Genomic DNA, 14872 nt, shown 5'->3' on the forward strand with positions numbered 1-14872 from the left:
CAGAGGGGAGAAGGGTGCAAGGCAGAGGGGAGAAGGGTGCAAGGCAGAGGGGAGAAGGGTGCAAGGCAGAGGGGAGAAGGGTGCAAGGGAGAGAGGAGAAGGGTGCAAGGTAGAGAAGGGTGCAAGGCAGAGGGGGAAAAGGGTGCATGGCAGATGGGATAAGGGTGAAACACAGAGGGGAGAAGGGTGAAAGGCAGAGGGGAGAAGGGGGCAAGGCAGAGGGGAGAAGTGTGCAAGGCAGAGAAGAGAAGGGTGCAAGGCAAAGAGGAGAAGGGTGCAAGGCAAAGAGGAGAAGGGTGCAAGGAAGAGAGGAGAAGGGTGGAAGGTAGAGAAGGGTGCAAGGCGGAGGGGGAGAAGGGTGCAAGGTAGAGGGGAGAAGGGTGCAAGGCAGAGTGGAGAAGGGTGCAAGGCGGAGGGGAGAAGGGTGCAAGGCAGAGGGGAGAAGGGTGCAAGGCAGAGGGGAGAAGGGTGCAAGGGAGAGAGTAGAAGGGTGCAAGGTAGAGAAGGGTGCAAGGCAGAGGGGAGAAGGGTGCAAGGCAGAGGGGAGAAGGGTGCAAGGCAGAGGGGAGAAGGGTGCAAGGCAGAGAGGAGAAGGGTGCAAGGCAGAGAAGGGTGCAAGGCGGAGGGGGAGAAGGGTGCATGGCAGATGGGAGAAGGGTGAAAGGCAGAGGGGAGAAGGGTGCAAGGAAGAGAGGAGAAGGGTGCAAGGTAGAGAAGGGTGCAAGGCGGAGGGGGAGAATGGTGCAAGGCAGAGGTGAAAAGGGTGCAAGGCAGAGGTGAGAAGGGTGCAAGGCAGAGAGGAGAAGGGTGCAAGGCAAAGGGGAGAAGGGTACAAGGCAAAGGGGAGAAGGGTGCAAGGCAGAGGGGAAAAGGGTGCAAGGCCGAGGGGAGAAGGATGCAGGGTAGAGAAGGGTGCAAGGCGGCGGGGGAGAAGGGTGCAAGGTGGAGGGGGAGAAGGGTGCAAGGCAGAGAGGAGAAGGATGCAAGGTAAGTGTTACTTATAACGGCTGTATTGGTGACAGTGGCATAACAATCGCCCCGCATCCCCTGCAGTATGGCGGGTCGCTGGCCTGAGAGCTCTAGTCTGGCACGGAGAATGGGAGGGGGGCCCCCTCCATGTAGTTTGCAGGGGGGCCCCCTCATGTTTTGTTACGCCACTGATCCTATCGGGTTCCAGTGTAGTGTGCTACTCTCTGAAAAGCGCTTTGACGCCTCGTCGGAGGTAGTAAAAGCTATATAGATACAATTACAATTGGACCGCTGCACCTTGTGTAGGTTTCCAGGCATACTTCTGGGAATGTGGTCTGACAATTCCCCGGGGTTCTGTTCCTATTGTATTGAGTTCTAAATAGCGCAGAGGTCCACACAGGGAGGACGGAGGTCCCTGTGGAAAAGCACAGTTTTTCTGCTTTTTTCCGTGCGGAGAAAGTATTTTTCCTGGTGGAAATAGGCACTTCCTGACCCCCCATCAAATGTACGAGCAATCGTCGGTTTCTCTTCCTATCCTGGAAGGGAAGTTACTCTAGCCTTTGACTGGAGTCACTCGCTGAATATTTCCATGACTGAAAGAGGTCACATTGCAGTTTGGGAATGCCCAAAATGTGCTTCAATACTTTTGAATGAATCTGCGCTTTTTGGCTGAAGGTAAATTATTAATCAGAGTGATAGTTTGATTGGGTTCAATCCTGTGTGTTCCAGATAGAACACATCGGCCCTCGTTACACGTGATCTGTAAAAATCCCTGTCATTTCCATCTGTTTTGCATTTGTTTACCAATTTAACATTTCTAGGATGACCTAGGAAATGTAGGGCTGGGCAATAACATGGGTAAAACGTTTTTGGGGGAATTACATGTAGAAGCTGGATTTGCAGTGCCTATCTCTGCATGTTTTGTCCCAGTATCTCCTTAGAAACTTTGCCGGCCTGCAGCGAGTAAAACCTCTGAGTGCAATAACATTGATTAGTAGTGTTCCCACTAACCTCTCAGTTCTCATGGGCATGGTAACTCTTGGTGCGAGGCCAACTGTACCAGTAGACTTTGTTCCAGCTTATTTAAGGAATGGCACTTGCACTTTGACCAGATGGTAACCTGTGCTGAAGAACTTCAATTGGTGCAGTCCTGCCAGCGTAAGGTTCTTTCAAATAACGTTTGAAAATACATGCGTACTTCATGCACATATCTGTAGAGACACGAAGGAACACTTCTAAAGTGATTTTTTACTCAAACGTTTTAGGCTATTTTTACCATGTACTAATGTAGATGTGGGGCAAATAGATGACATGTGAGTGCATCAAATTTCACCAAATGTGCCAAACAGTTTTGAGAAACATATGCTTAATGTGAATAAGTCTGCCCTCAACAACTACCATGGCCAACTTAAAGCCACAAAAAAGGAAGCCCAGACACACTTCATCGAGTCCAGCACCAACCAGTCCAATGAACTCTTCACCATCATCAAAGAGTTCACCTGCCAGTCAGCCACTAAAAACTCCATCCCCTCTTCACAAGAACTCAGCAACACCCTCAACGACCACTTCCACAACAGGATCTCCACAATAAACAGCAACTTCGATCCCGTACCCACCGGCCTCAACATCGAATCGCCCATAATCACCACCGTCGCCGACCACAAGCTCACCATATGGAAACAACTTAGTATACTGAACCTACCTACTCTAATCCACTCAGGGAGCATCCACCGGCCTATGCCCCCACCGTGTTTCAACCTCAGAAAAGACATGATCAGCCACCAGCTCACCACCATATTCAACGCCGCGATCACCACATCCACCTATCCTGATGCCTCGAAACATGTAGAGGTCAGGCCCCTCCTCAAAAAAGCCTCTGCAGACCCCAGAAGCTTCAGAATTACTGCCCCATCTCGCTGCTCCAGTTTCCAGTCAAAGATCTGGAGAAGGCATTCAACCTCCACCTCACCCAACACCTGGAGAGAAAAAACCTGCCAGATCCCTCCCAATCACGACTCAGAATCAAACACAGCACAGAGACTTTGAGAGATATTCTTCCTAATATAGTGAGCCCTCCCTGTAGCTTTACATCTTCCTGAAAACGTTGTATAAATTGAAGCACATGACTAAATGGAGTTATGTAGTGCACCTTACAGAGATATCAAATCAGAATATGTATTCTTTACATCTTTCCTATTAGCACACTTTTCATATACTTTTTTTAGAGATCTTTGAGAAGTGCTCACTTGAAAAGTGCCAGTCTGGATACGTTTTGAAATGTAAATGAATAAACTGCAAAAAAGGAGCTTGTAGTGCAGCGGCTGCGTTGCTGCAGCTGTCAGATCCTTCCTTGTGCATGCAGCACGCCAGCCGCGTCTCACTAGCTCTCACTGGTCCAAATGTGTCCCTTCCCCAATGCTGGAAGTTCCATGACAGAACTTCCAGCACCCTCGAAAGTGAAGAATGAGTCCAATCTGACATCGTCTATTACATTTCTCTACTGTCACTCGGAGCCTAAGGATCTGAGAGAGCAGGGACTTAGTATCCGTACAACTACATGTTCGATAAAGCTTCCAACTGCAGGCACTAGGACAGGACTGATAAAAAACCTAAGTGGGTAAAGTTTATCATTTGTGCAACCATATTTCACTGTTACTAATGAGGGTTCTTCTTCATTACTCCTGTGAAATATCAGTTTTGAGACCACTGCTGAAAGACTATTCTAATAATTATGATCCCGAATCTAAAAATATAGACTTTTATTTGTGGTTGGAATCACCCAAACATACATCTCATGAACTTCAGACAAACCTTGCTTACAAAACACTCCCTCCTGTGTTAATCTAGTCGTGGCTGTGCCTGACAAGCACTGAGAAGAGGTGCCAACAGCCGTTCCTAATAGGCAATGAGTACCGCTGTCCAGTGCCCAGTACACCTGCCCACAACACACAGTGGGCGCTGGACACAAGAGCACAGCCAATGGTCTGATTCATTAGACCCAACATTATGACAGATACAGATGTTGTCAGTGTCTCAAACAGCAGGTTTTCACAACCCTTCGGTGATTTTTGCCCGCTCCCCATTTAACTACTTGGCCCATCCATGCTTCTTCATTGTCCTCCCAGATCCAGAATCCTGGAGTATTCCAATATTATGTAGCGTACCAGCTCTACAGCGGGGAGCAGAATTACCCTACATAATACTGATTCAAAGCTTTGTAGAGTAGAAATTATTATTATTATGTTTCTTATATAGCGCCTGAATCGACCCCCGAAGGGATATCTCCGCGCTTGCCTTGGGAACCCGTCCTGGCTTTTCCCTGTGAGACAGCCCCTACAGGGCATCCCCAAGGTGAAAGCCAGGCATCCCGCCGCGGGGGGGGGCCGTTGTGGAGATTAAGCAAGCTTAATGCCCAGAGTTGCAGAGTGTGAACCCATGATTAGGTCAGGCACCGAAGCGAGAATTATCGAGTCCATGGACATTTGAGCTCAAGACCCTGCCGCGTCGGGAATTGAACCCTGGTCCCGGGTCTGACCTCTGCTTCAGGGTCTGCCTGCTCTAACCAGTGAGCCACACTTCTCCACACAACCAGTGAGCCACACTTCTCCACACAAAAAGAAGAAAGACTTTAGAGTGTCCTCGCAGAAGTAGGTGGCAGCAGTGGTAACTTGTGATGCTCAGCAGTTAGGGGTAAGTGAAGGAAAGGCGTGAATAATAATGTGTTATTCTCACTCCACTCGGTAGGGTCAGACATTACCAGCAGTGAAGTTACCTCTCATGATTGAAAGTGGGGGCGGAAGGGTAGCTCCTGGAAGTCTTTCTTAAAGTTGTCATATGAGAGATTTGTCTCTATAAGACTCCGCAGCGACAGCTTCAAACCCCTTGTGCTTTTTTAATGAGAGCCTCTGGAGTAGAAGTGTGTTTGCACTTTGGAGGGAGCTGATATGAGGCTAGCTTGATGACCAGGAAGCTGTCTGCTCACGGTCGGAAGTCACTTACTGCGAAATGAAGAGGCTGAGTGGAAATGTGTGGTTTTCACACAGAAGCACCTTAGACTCTTGCATCAAGGCAGTGCCTGAGATCTAAAGCAACATTGTAATGCCTGTGGCCTGGGAATGTATTCTACTTTCGAGAGCAGTCATGGATGTACTAACGAGAGAGAGGGCTGGCCCGATGTACAAATTCATGGCAGCTGCGTGGCCAGAGTGGATTCCTTCTGGTGAAAAGCCTACATCGAGCCTAACTGGCCCGTGTTTTTAAACTTTTAACTTGCTTTCCTTTTAAGCGCACTAGGTGCTGGGAGTTGCCTGGCTCCTGCATCGAAGTTTTTTAGGTTTATTGCCCTATCACTTCAGCATTTTGTTTCTTGTAAGTGCACTAGGCGCTGGGAGGTGCCTGGCTCCCCTGCATTTTGCGACAGAAGTCGCATGTTTTTTACTCATCTCACCTTGTGAGTTTGTTTTCTTTCCTATACTGTTCTACCATTTTGGCTGGCTCCTTTCCTGCCTGCCGCATCAGCCCCAGCTGCCCTCGATCTCTGGAGGCAGAGTCGGACCATAGCCATGTCCCTAGAAGGCGAGCAAACACATTTCCTCATCGTCCCTCCCTCGCTTCCATTCCTTACGTTGTCCAGGCAACCCTGCCTCACCAGACACCCATACAACGTGATTTTATCACGCGCGGGCTATAAGTAGCCCCCACCCACACCAAACCTCCTGTGATTCGGGGTTTGCGTCCTTTTACTCCTTCCTTGAGTCGTTGGGTTCGGTCTCTGACTTCTTTGGCGAACAGGGCGTCTGGGCACCTTTCTCCTTTGGGGGTGCAGGGTCGTTCCGCTCGGTCCATGGAGTCATCCTTTGCGGAAGTCCAAGGGGCTTCCATTTCGGAGATTTGTCGGGCTGCCACCTGGGCTTCACCGTTGACCTTTGCCTCTCATTACCGGATTGGCCAGGAGGTTGACTGTGCTGACGTTTTTGGGTTCAGGGTTCTTTCCACTATGGTTCCTGTTTAGTGGTTTTTCCCTGTTTTCTGTGTTTTTTAATAAACCTGTTTTTGTGCATGCCTTCTTGGTTGTCCTGTTTGGCTTTGTACTTCTCGACTACGTAACGAATGAAAGCGAGGGAGGGACGATGAGGTTATGTCTCAATTACTTATCGGTAATTGCATTGCGCTGAGTCCTACTCCCTGGCATCCGTTACTTACATCCCTCCCTCCCTCCCTGGTAGTCCGGGCCAACCAATTGGTATGGTTTCGGTCTCCGTGGTAATACAGAAGTTTTGAGGGGGTGGGGGCTACTTATAGCCCCCGCGTGATACAATCACGTGGTATGGGTGTCTGGTGAGGCAGGGTTGCCTCGACTACGTAAGGAATGGAAGCGAGGGAGTAGGACTCAGAGTAATGCAATTACCGGTAAGTAAAGTGAGACATTCATGGCAACTACACAGCCACGCATTGAATGTGCGCAGCGAGCCCGCCGATGGCGCGCCAAAGGCAGCCCCTTTTTCACCCCTCCACACATGGATGGGGCCAGGGGCCAGGACCCTTGCTCTGCACGCCACCCAGCCTCCCGCTAACAGGCCTCATGTAGGAAGGCATGTTCACTACTCACATAGTGAACTACTGACACTTAACTGCCCTGTGAGAGATAGGTGTTCCCACATTTTAAACCAATCCCAAAACCTGAACTGCTGTGGCAGCTATGAGTTCCATTTGACTGACCAACACATGGTAAATTTGCCCGGTAAGGCGTGCCAGTCAGACTTCAGGATCAAGCAATACCTACTACTAAACTGTCGTTCCCTGCCCAAACATAAAACAGAGATAGCAGACTTAATCTCAGAGCCCCAGCCTGACACACTCTTTGTAACTGAAACATGGCTGACAGAAACTTCAGCCTCCAATATATTAGATGCCATGCCCCACAGTCACGCCATACTATGACTTTACCGCCCCCTACTTAGAGGGGGAAGACCAGGGCCAGACTGGGAACCAAAACTAGCCCTGGCTAACTGCTTGGCCAGACCGTCTGGGGGGCAGGGACAATGTGGCAGAGCTTTGCTAGGGCCTGTTTTGGACACATTTTTCACAGGGGGCGGATATTGCTTGCCCTGATAACAAAAATGGCCCCCAGAGGCCCCACACCGGCCCCCACCCTGGCGGCCCACTGAGGAAACTCCTGGTGCCCGCTACGGCCACTCCAGCCCTGGGGAAGGCTTGCAATTATTTTTAAACGTAATCTGCACTGCCAACTGAAGTTGATAGGGCTCACTAACTTCGAGCCACTCTAGCCCTGGGGAAGACTGGCAATTATTTTTAAACGTAAACTGCACTGCCAACTGAAGTTGATAGGGCTCACTAACTCCGAGGCAGCTTTTTTTCAGCTTAACTCTGAACAGTCAGGTTACGCTAACAGGGCTTCTAGTTTATAGTCTTCCAGGCCCAGCTGTGGCTTTTGTTAAAAGCTTAGTTGATACCATTTCGGATTATACAGTTCGATAAGCAAATTTGGTAGTTTTAGGGGATCTTAATTTACACATAGACAACAAGAACTGCTCAACCACAAAAAAATCTAATGGAAGACTTAAGCTTGCTCCAACTTTCTGAATTGGTCAATGCCCCCACACATGCACTGGGCCACATCTTGGACCCTTTTTTACTAGCTCCCACTCCTTAGCTGTGGCAGAACCCATCCCAGTAGGCTGGTCAGACCACTACCTGATCCCTTTTGAGATCCCAGAGACCTCTCAGCCTGTGGCATCGTCTCTGTAACCCAGTATGCGTAAATGGGCCCGGATCACCCCCACCTCTCTTACTAGAGTCCTAAATTCTAATAGACCAACTTTTGTAGCCTGTGCATCTATGGCCAATACACAGATCAAGGGGTGGATCGATCATGCTCCAGTCAACCTGGCACCACTTAAGCCAGTCACCAGCAGGCGGACCAAACCCACTGCACCGTGGTTCTCAGAGACACTCCAGGAAACAAAGAAATCCTGCAAATGGTTAGAACGCACGTGGCGCAAAGAGTATACTTAACACCATAAACGTACATACCTTGCAGCCTTAAAGACATATCACAAACATCTTAAGCACGCCCATGCAAATTACTTCGTCCTACAAATTGAACATTCTGAAAATTCATCTGGGAACTCTTTCAAATAATAAAGTCTCTAACCTCCTTGGAATGTACCACAGCCACAATTCCTCCTTCTACGGACCGCTGCAACCAGATTGCACAATCCTTTTTAAAAAAGGTCGACAACATCTACATCTCCTTTCCTGAGAGCGTTAGGACCTTTAAAAGGTCTATTTCTAGCTATACGCTACCTGATGCTCCGGGTAAGCTTCTTAACTTAAAACCTATCTCATAGACTGACACGTGTAGCTTAATGCTTAAAGTTAAATCTGGAACTCCTGTAGATCCCGCATCTCCATTGATTCAGGAAGAAGGCAGAGCAGCCATTGCACCAGTGTTAATGGAGTTGCTCAACCTGTCGTTCCTCTTCAGCACAGTTCTGAAAGCATGGAAACACGCCATGGTTATTCCTCTACTTAAAAAGCCGAACCTAGACCCACTACTGTCTGAGAATCTAAGACCTACATCACTTCTACTCTACCTTGCCAAAATCACAGAGAAATTTGACACTTAGAAACTAATGGAGTTTGTGGAGGAAAATTAACTCCTCCACGAGACACAGTCTGGCTTTAGAGCGTCCATTAGCACAGAATCAGCGCTACTTCTTGCATTGGACTTAATCCGCAAAATTACTGATGATGGTCAAACGGCGGCTGTAGCCATGCTTGATCTGAGCGCCTCAATTGACACAGTCTCTCATGGTCTGCTACTTCACAGATTATACCACACGGGGTAGGTGGCACTGCATCAAGCTGGCTGGGGAGCTTTCCTGAGGATCACACATTTCAAGTTACTCCTCAACCCTATGCCTCGACCACTCAACAGCTGAAATAGGGTGAGCCTCAGGGTGCAGCTTTGAGCCTGACCCTTTTCAACCTATACGTACGGCCACTGGCAGACCTGTTGGTCAAACACGGGATACAGATGCTGTCATATGCTGATGACAAGCAGCTGATCCTCACCTTGGCTCAGGACAACGGCCAAGCGGCAGAGGACTTTAAGCTTTGCCTATAGGACATGGCAAATAAGATGAAACACAGCGGCCTCAGACTAAACGCCAATAAAACTGATATCTTAGTGAAAGGGAAGCAACCTTCTATCTGGTCCTTGAGTTGGTGGCCTACCATTTTAGGATCCCCACCCCCTCAAACCCACAAAGTAAAAAATCAATCTTGAAGTTTGGTTCAACTTCACATTATCCTTTTCAGACCAGACCTCTGCCTTCACAGGCACTTGTTTCTGGATGTTAAAAATGAAATGCACAAAAAATGTTAGGTATCATCCCTGACACTGCCAAAAAGACAGTAGTCCAGGCTCTGGTGACATCCAGGGTAGACTGTTACAATGTTCTCTATCTGGGGGCATTGAAAAGGAGCATGTACATGATCCAACGGGTGCAAAAAGCAGAAGCCCGGATGCTGTTAAATATCCCCAGATATGCACCCACAGGATGAGCCTGGACACTCTCCATTGGCTCCCTTTTCAGGAAAGATCTCCTTTAAAGCCATATGCTATGTCCACAAAATATTACAGGGCAAGGGCCCGAAATATCTTCACCCCATGATTCACACCTACCACCGTACTTGTCTGAGATCTGCTGGAACTGTACTGATTAACTTCCCAAAATATAAAAGAAAATGCTTTGGTGGCACCTCCTTCAGGTACCTGGCAGTCAAGCAGGGGAACTCTTTACCTATGCATCTTTGATTGGAGACATCAGAAGCAACTTTCAGAAAACATCCTAAAACCTGGCTATTTAAATCTCTCACCCTCTACCCGTGCTTCGTCCATCTCTCTATGAACTTGTCTTGAAGGAATTCAGACCGGGGACACTCCAGAATGGAGTAACCAGGCGCTTTACAATCTGCAATAACATAACATAACTGATCGCTTATGTTGGTAAATTGAAGCGTGTTGAGGTAAAGGGTTTTTCATAGAGTTGGTGAGCCCAAAATTATTATCAGGAGGGACAAAGGAATATCTACTGCTTATTATTCCCTACAGGAAAAGCTTGACGAGCTTGGTCAGGCTGAGTCGGACATTTTTGTGGGACACTCATTGATCCCGATAGAAGGTGTTATTTTGATGAATTGAGGTAACTGCACCATTGTAGAGAGACATTAACAATATTCACTGACACTTCCTTTCATGTAGAGAATTTGTATATCCTTTTATTGAGTGGGACACAAACTATTAGATAGGAACTGCACGTTGACAGGCAAAAATATTTACCTGCTGCCCCTCCATTAAATTTGGCTGTTACTATTTTTTGGGGTCTATACATGACTTTCTGATTTGGCCATTGTCATTTGATAACTTTATTTCGGTCGAGAGACCATAAAAGTGCAATAAAAAATGTAAAAGCACAGTAATAAAACCACAAATACAATTGAGTTAAAAAGATATTAAACAGTGAGTTATCAAAGAATAAGCAGATAAGTGGATGTGGGGCATTATTTCGTACTAGAACAAAGAGTTCTTCTCCGCCACATGCCAAATAAAAAACAGGGAACAGCAAAAACAATGGGAGGGGCAGTGTCATAGGTTAAAACTCTTGTAGCTTGGGCACATTGTCTAAACCCCAAATTTTTGCACAGTGGAAGGATCCAGCACTTCCAAATTCCGCTGTATGCGGGGCAGAAAAAGAATATATGTACAATGTCTTCCCTCCAATAGTTGCAAGCAGGGCAATTGGCCTCTGACAAGAGTGACCATCTGGATGTAAGTGCCCCTATTGGTAAGGAGCCATACCTCAGTTTGGTGTACAGTTTTCTTGCGAATGGAGGCTGCACCAAGTCCAGAAACACCTCCGTCCTGGGGCTAACTTTCGTCAGAAGAAACTCTGTGGTCAGCCTTCCCAGGGAGGTCGAGCAGTGTAGAGTTTTGAGGTTGTAGGACTTTAATGCCGCCACTATTTGGGACCTTTGCGTCCTCACACAGCAATCTTCCAGTGCATCCCAAAGTTCTGACATACCAAGTTGATGGAAAAAAGCCTTGACGTGGGCCAGCCAAGGTATGTTCTTGTGTTGTAGCTGTCCCCAGATTGCAGTGAACTCTGCCCTAAAGGATGCCAGCTCCGGCACGGACCAAAGTCTTCTCCAATAGAGCAGCGGTCGTGCAGCTGCCAGCTCTTCGATGGATTCTAAGCCTAAGTCTAGGCGTAGTGGTATTAGGGGAGTACTTTGTGGGAGAGCTACCAAATGGCGCATAAAGGCATGTTCAACCTTCGATAGCTCATGTACTTTCATATGTCCCCAAAGTTCTGCAGCGTACAAAGCTGCTGGCCTGACCTGAATTTTGTAGATCTCAAGGGCAGGAGTGACAGGTTTAAAGGTTGAAGCGCTATGAAATCTGCCTATACCTCCCGTAATCTAGGACAGTCTCAGAGATGATTTAGAAACTTGGTGGTCCCATGTGAAATGTTCAGTCAATGTGACGCCCAAGTATACAAAAGTCCTAACACGCTCCAAGGAAATTCCATTAAGCATAGGATTTGGGCCGGTATGTCTCGTGGGATTGAAGATCATGAACTTTGTCTTCTCCAGGTTGACTTCAAAACCCCGTGAGGCACAAAAGGACACAAACCCGTCCAGGACCCGCTGGATGCCCGTTGATGTCCGCGATAACAACAAGGTGTCATCCGCGAACATCAAAGCGGCCACACTACCAGTGGCCAGACGGGGAGCATCATTGTCCTTGATGCCAGAAAGTACATCAATCAGACCATTAACGTACAGGCTAAAGAGGGTGGGGGCCAATACACAGCCCTGGCGTACTCCCTGGGTAACGGGGAAACGGGCTGATAATTCCCCGTTCTTACCACATCTCACCTGTGCATAATTCCCCGTATGGAGTCTGATGAGGGCTTTCAGCAAATAGGGAGGGAGACCAAGCTCCTCCAAGACCGTCCAGAGCCTCTCCCTGGGAACCAGATCAAATGCGGCCCGCAGGTCCACAAAAACAAGATAGAGGCTGCCACCCTCTATTCTTGCAGTTTTCCAGTATAGGGCCTGGAGTCGAAAGATCTGGTCCAGGGTCGAGACCCCTGATCTAAATCCGGCTTGAAGGGTGGTTAAGATTTTATTCTCCTCCGTCCAACCCAATAATCTATCGAGTAGGATTCTCCCAATCAGCTTCTGGGTAGTGTCAATTAAGCTGATTAGTCTGTAGTTAGATGGGGCAAGCGGACAACCCTTTTTGAAGATTGGAACGATCTCAGCTCCAAGCCAGGTCTCGGGCAATGCCGAACCTTGCAGGACCGCATTGAACAAGACCATAAGATATGGGGCCCAGATTTTAGGTTGGGAGCGAAAAAGGTCTCCAGGGAGCCTATCAAGGCCAGGAGCTTTGTTTGGGGGCAGCCTCTCAATTGCCGACTCCACTTCTTTAAGGGAAATGGAATCGGGATTAAATGTAATAATCTTCTCTAGGGCACCCGCTTGTCCCATCCTGTCGCCGGGGCCCGAGACCCCCGGCAGTCTATACTCATGCAGAGAGTCTTGGGCCAGTGGGGCCCCAGACGTTATCTGGGTATCCTTGTCCCCCTGATCCCCAGGACCCAAGTCCCCGGGCAGTCGGTGCTCGTGCCGGGAGTATGGGGTCGAAGGAATCCCGGGGGCAAGGATAGTATCCTGAACCTTACTAAGGGGAGCCCCGGTAACCCAGGTCCCCGGCAGTCTATGCTCATGCAGGGGGTCTGGGGCCGTAGGTATCTCTGACTCAGGACCGGTATAAAGTGACCTAAAGTGCGTCTCCCAAACTATGGGAGCAATATTCGAGACCCCATTGTCTCGCTCGCCGCCCGCTGGTGAGGTAGCAATAGCCCAGAAGGTCTTAGAGTTTTTTAGGAGCAGTGACTGTCTCATTTCAGCCCATCTAGCTTCCTCCCACTCACTTTTGGCCCTATTTAGTTCCTTCTTATAAAGCAATCTAGTGGCTTTGATTTTAGGGGAGTCCTTAGATGTAATTGCCGTGAGGAGGTCTTTCTTGGATTTCTTACAGGCATGGTCATACCAAGGATGTATTTTAGTCTTGCGCGGTTTCGTCCTACTAAGAGGATAGAATACATCACCTAGGCTCAGTTCTAACTTTCCATGTGACTCAATAATTTGCCCATGGGAAGTAGCACTCCCCATTTAGCTTATGAGTGGGGTAGCATTCTGATAGATTTCTGTAAGACGACTAGGTGAGTCCACACACGAAGGCCACTTGGCCCTTCTCCTATTGTTAGATATAATATAGGAAGGTACTGCCATGTTATTACTAGGGGCGGGGTTGGTTAGTCCAAAAGATCCAGGTTTGAGCATCAGGACCAACGCATTGTGGTCACTGTTGTGCCTTGGGATGACCTCAAAATCTTTAATTCAGTCCCAATGTTTGGCTTCCAACATAAGGTAGTCAATGGTGGAAGTACGATTGGTCCGGTTGTATGTGAACAAACCCAAACTATTGTTATTAACCCTCCCATTACATGCCCGCAGGGACATTGCAAGGGTCAGGGATTTAACTTGCAATACTAACGGGGTCCAGGCCCTAACCGGAGCAATCCTTGGGGCGGGGATATGCCAAACCGAATCAACCCCATCCTCATCGCACAACTCAGGTCCAACCAGGGGCTCGAACTGACAATTAAAATCGCCACCAAGAATTATCGAGGTTACCGGGTCAAGTGTTTGGAGAAAATGGGTGAGCACTTTAATAGTGCTTGATTCCTTCCCATTCGCGGTGGGTCTCGAATAGATATTTATAATAGCCACACACGATTTATCAATGGAATGATTTGGAGTAATGTTTATCCCGAAGCCTCTAACAGGCCCTGAAATATATACCTTTGAACAATTGTGCTGCAAAATGCACCATTTGAGTCCCTTTATATTTAAACAAAATGATTTGGGTAGGGACCCTTGATAAATTCCCTGGGAGCGGTGGAGGTCCCTCATTACAATCACACACACAGAGCAATGTGGGGCTGGTTTGAGCAGTATCGCCAGGACTGGCTTAGGTTCCTGATCTGGATCTAGATGAATGAAAAGTTAATTCAGTCCAATATGAGCCAATCTGATCGGGCATGATCCAGCTGGAGCTGATCCAACCAGACTTGACTTCACCTCCTAAATCATGACAAAGATCCAATCAAGGGTGTTCATATCCTCAGAGTTGTAAGATTGGAACAATGTGTAATAACAGCATGTTAATGGATTTCATAAGCCCCGCGAGATTGTTCACCTTATGGAGGTCTGTTGAAAAGATGTTACTCAGAGCCAGTTGAAGAAAACAGCAGCATCCTAGTCATGTTCGCTGACAGCTTGGCAGTAAGATCATGCACTTTTCCTGGAAACTCAAGGGCCTCGGATAGCTGAAACATGTCTAAATGTCTAACTGGATGCTGGCAGGTGAATGATAATTAATATAGAAAAATGAGCCTTTACTGGCAACCAATCTAGAACAGGAGAGCAGGATTCACATTGATGAATCTTGGAATGTTCTTCATAGTGTGGGATGTTTCATTTTGGATCATATGTAGGCAGAGCATACGATGCTGGGAAAATCCTGGATACAGACTGTTTCTAACTCAAGATTAGATCCGATGATCACCCAGGAAACATCCACTCAGCGATTGTCCGATAACAGAGGCGCGATCTTTCTTAAAAGCAATCAGTAATGCAAAGTGGAGATGATTACTATGTTTACCTGCTAAGAACCCCTCAAATGTGACATAGCTCACATGGCCAAAAAGAAATGATGCAACCACCACCAGGCAATGACCCC

This window comes from Lissotriton vulgaris, chromosome 2_2, assembly GCF_964263255.1.
Source record: "Lissotriton vulgaris chromosome 2_2, aLisVul1.2, whole genome shotgun sequence".
Classification (NCBI taxonomy): domain Eukaryota; kingdom Metazoa; phylum Chordata; class Amphibia; order Caudata; family Salamandridae; genus Lissotriton; species Lissotriton vulgaris.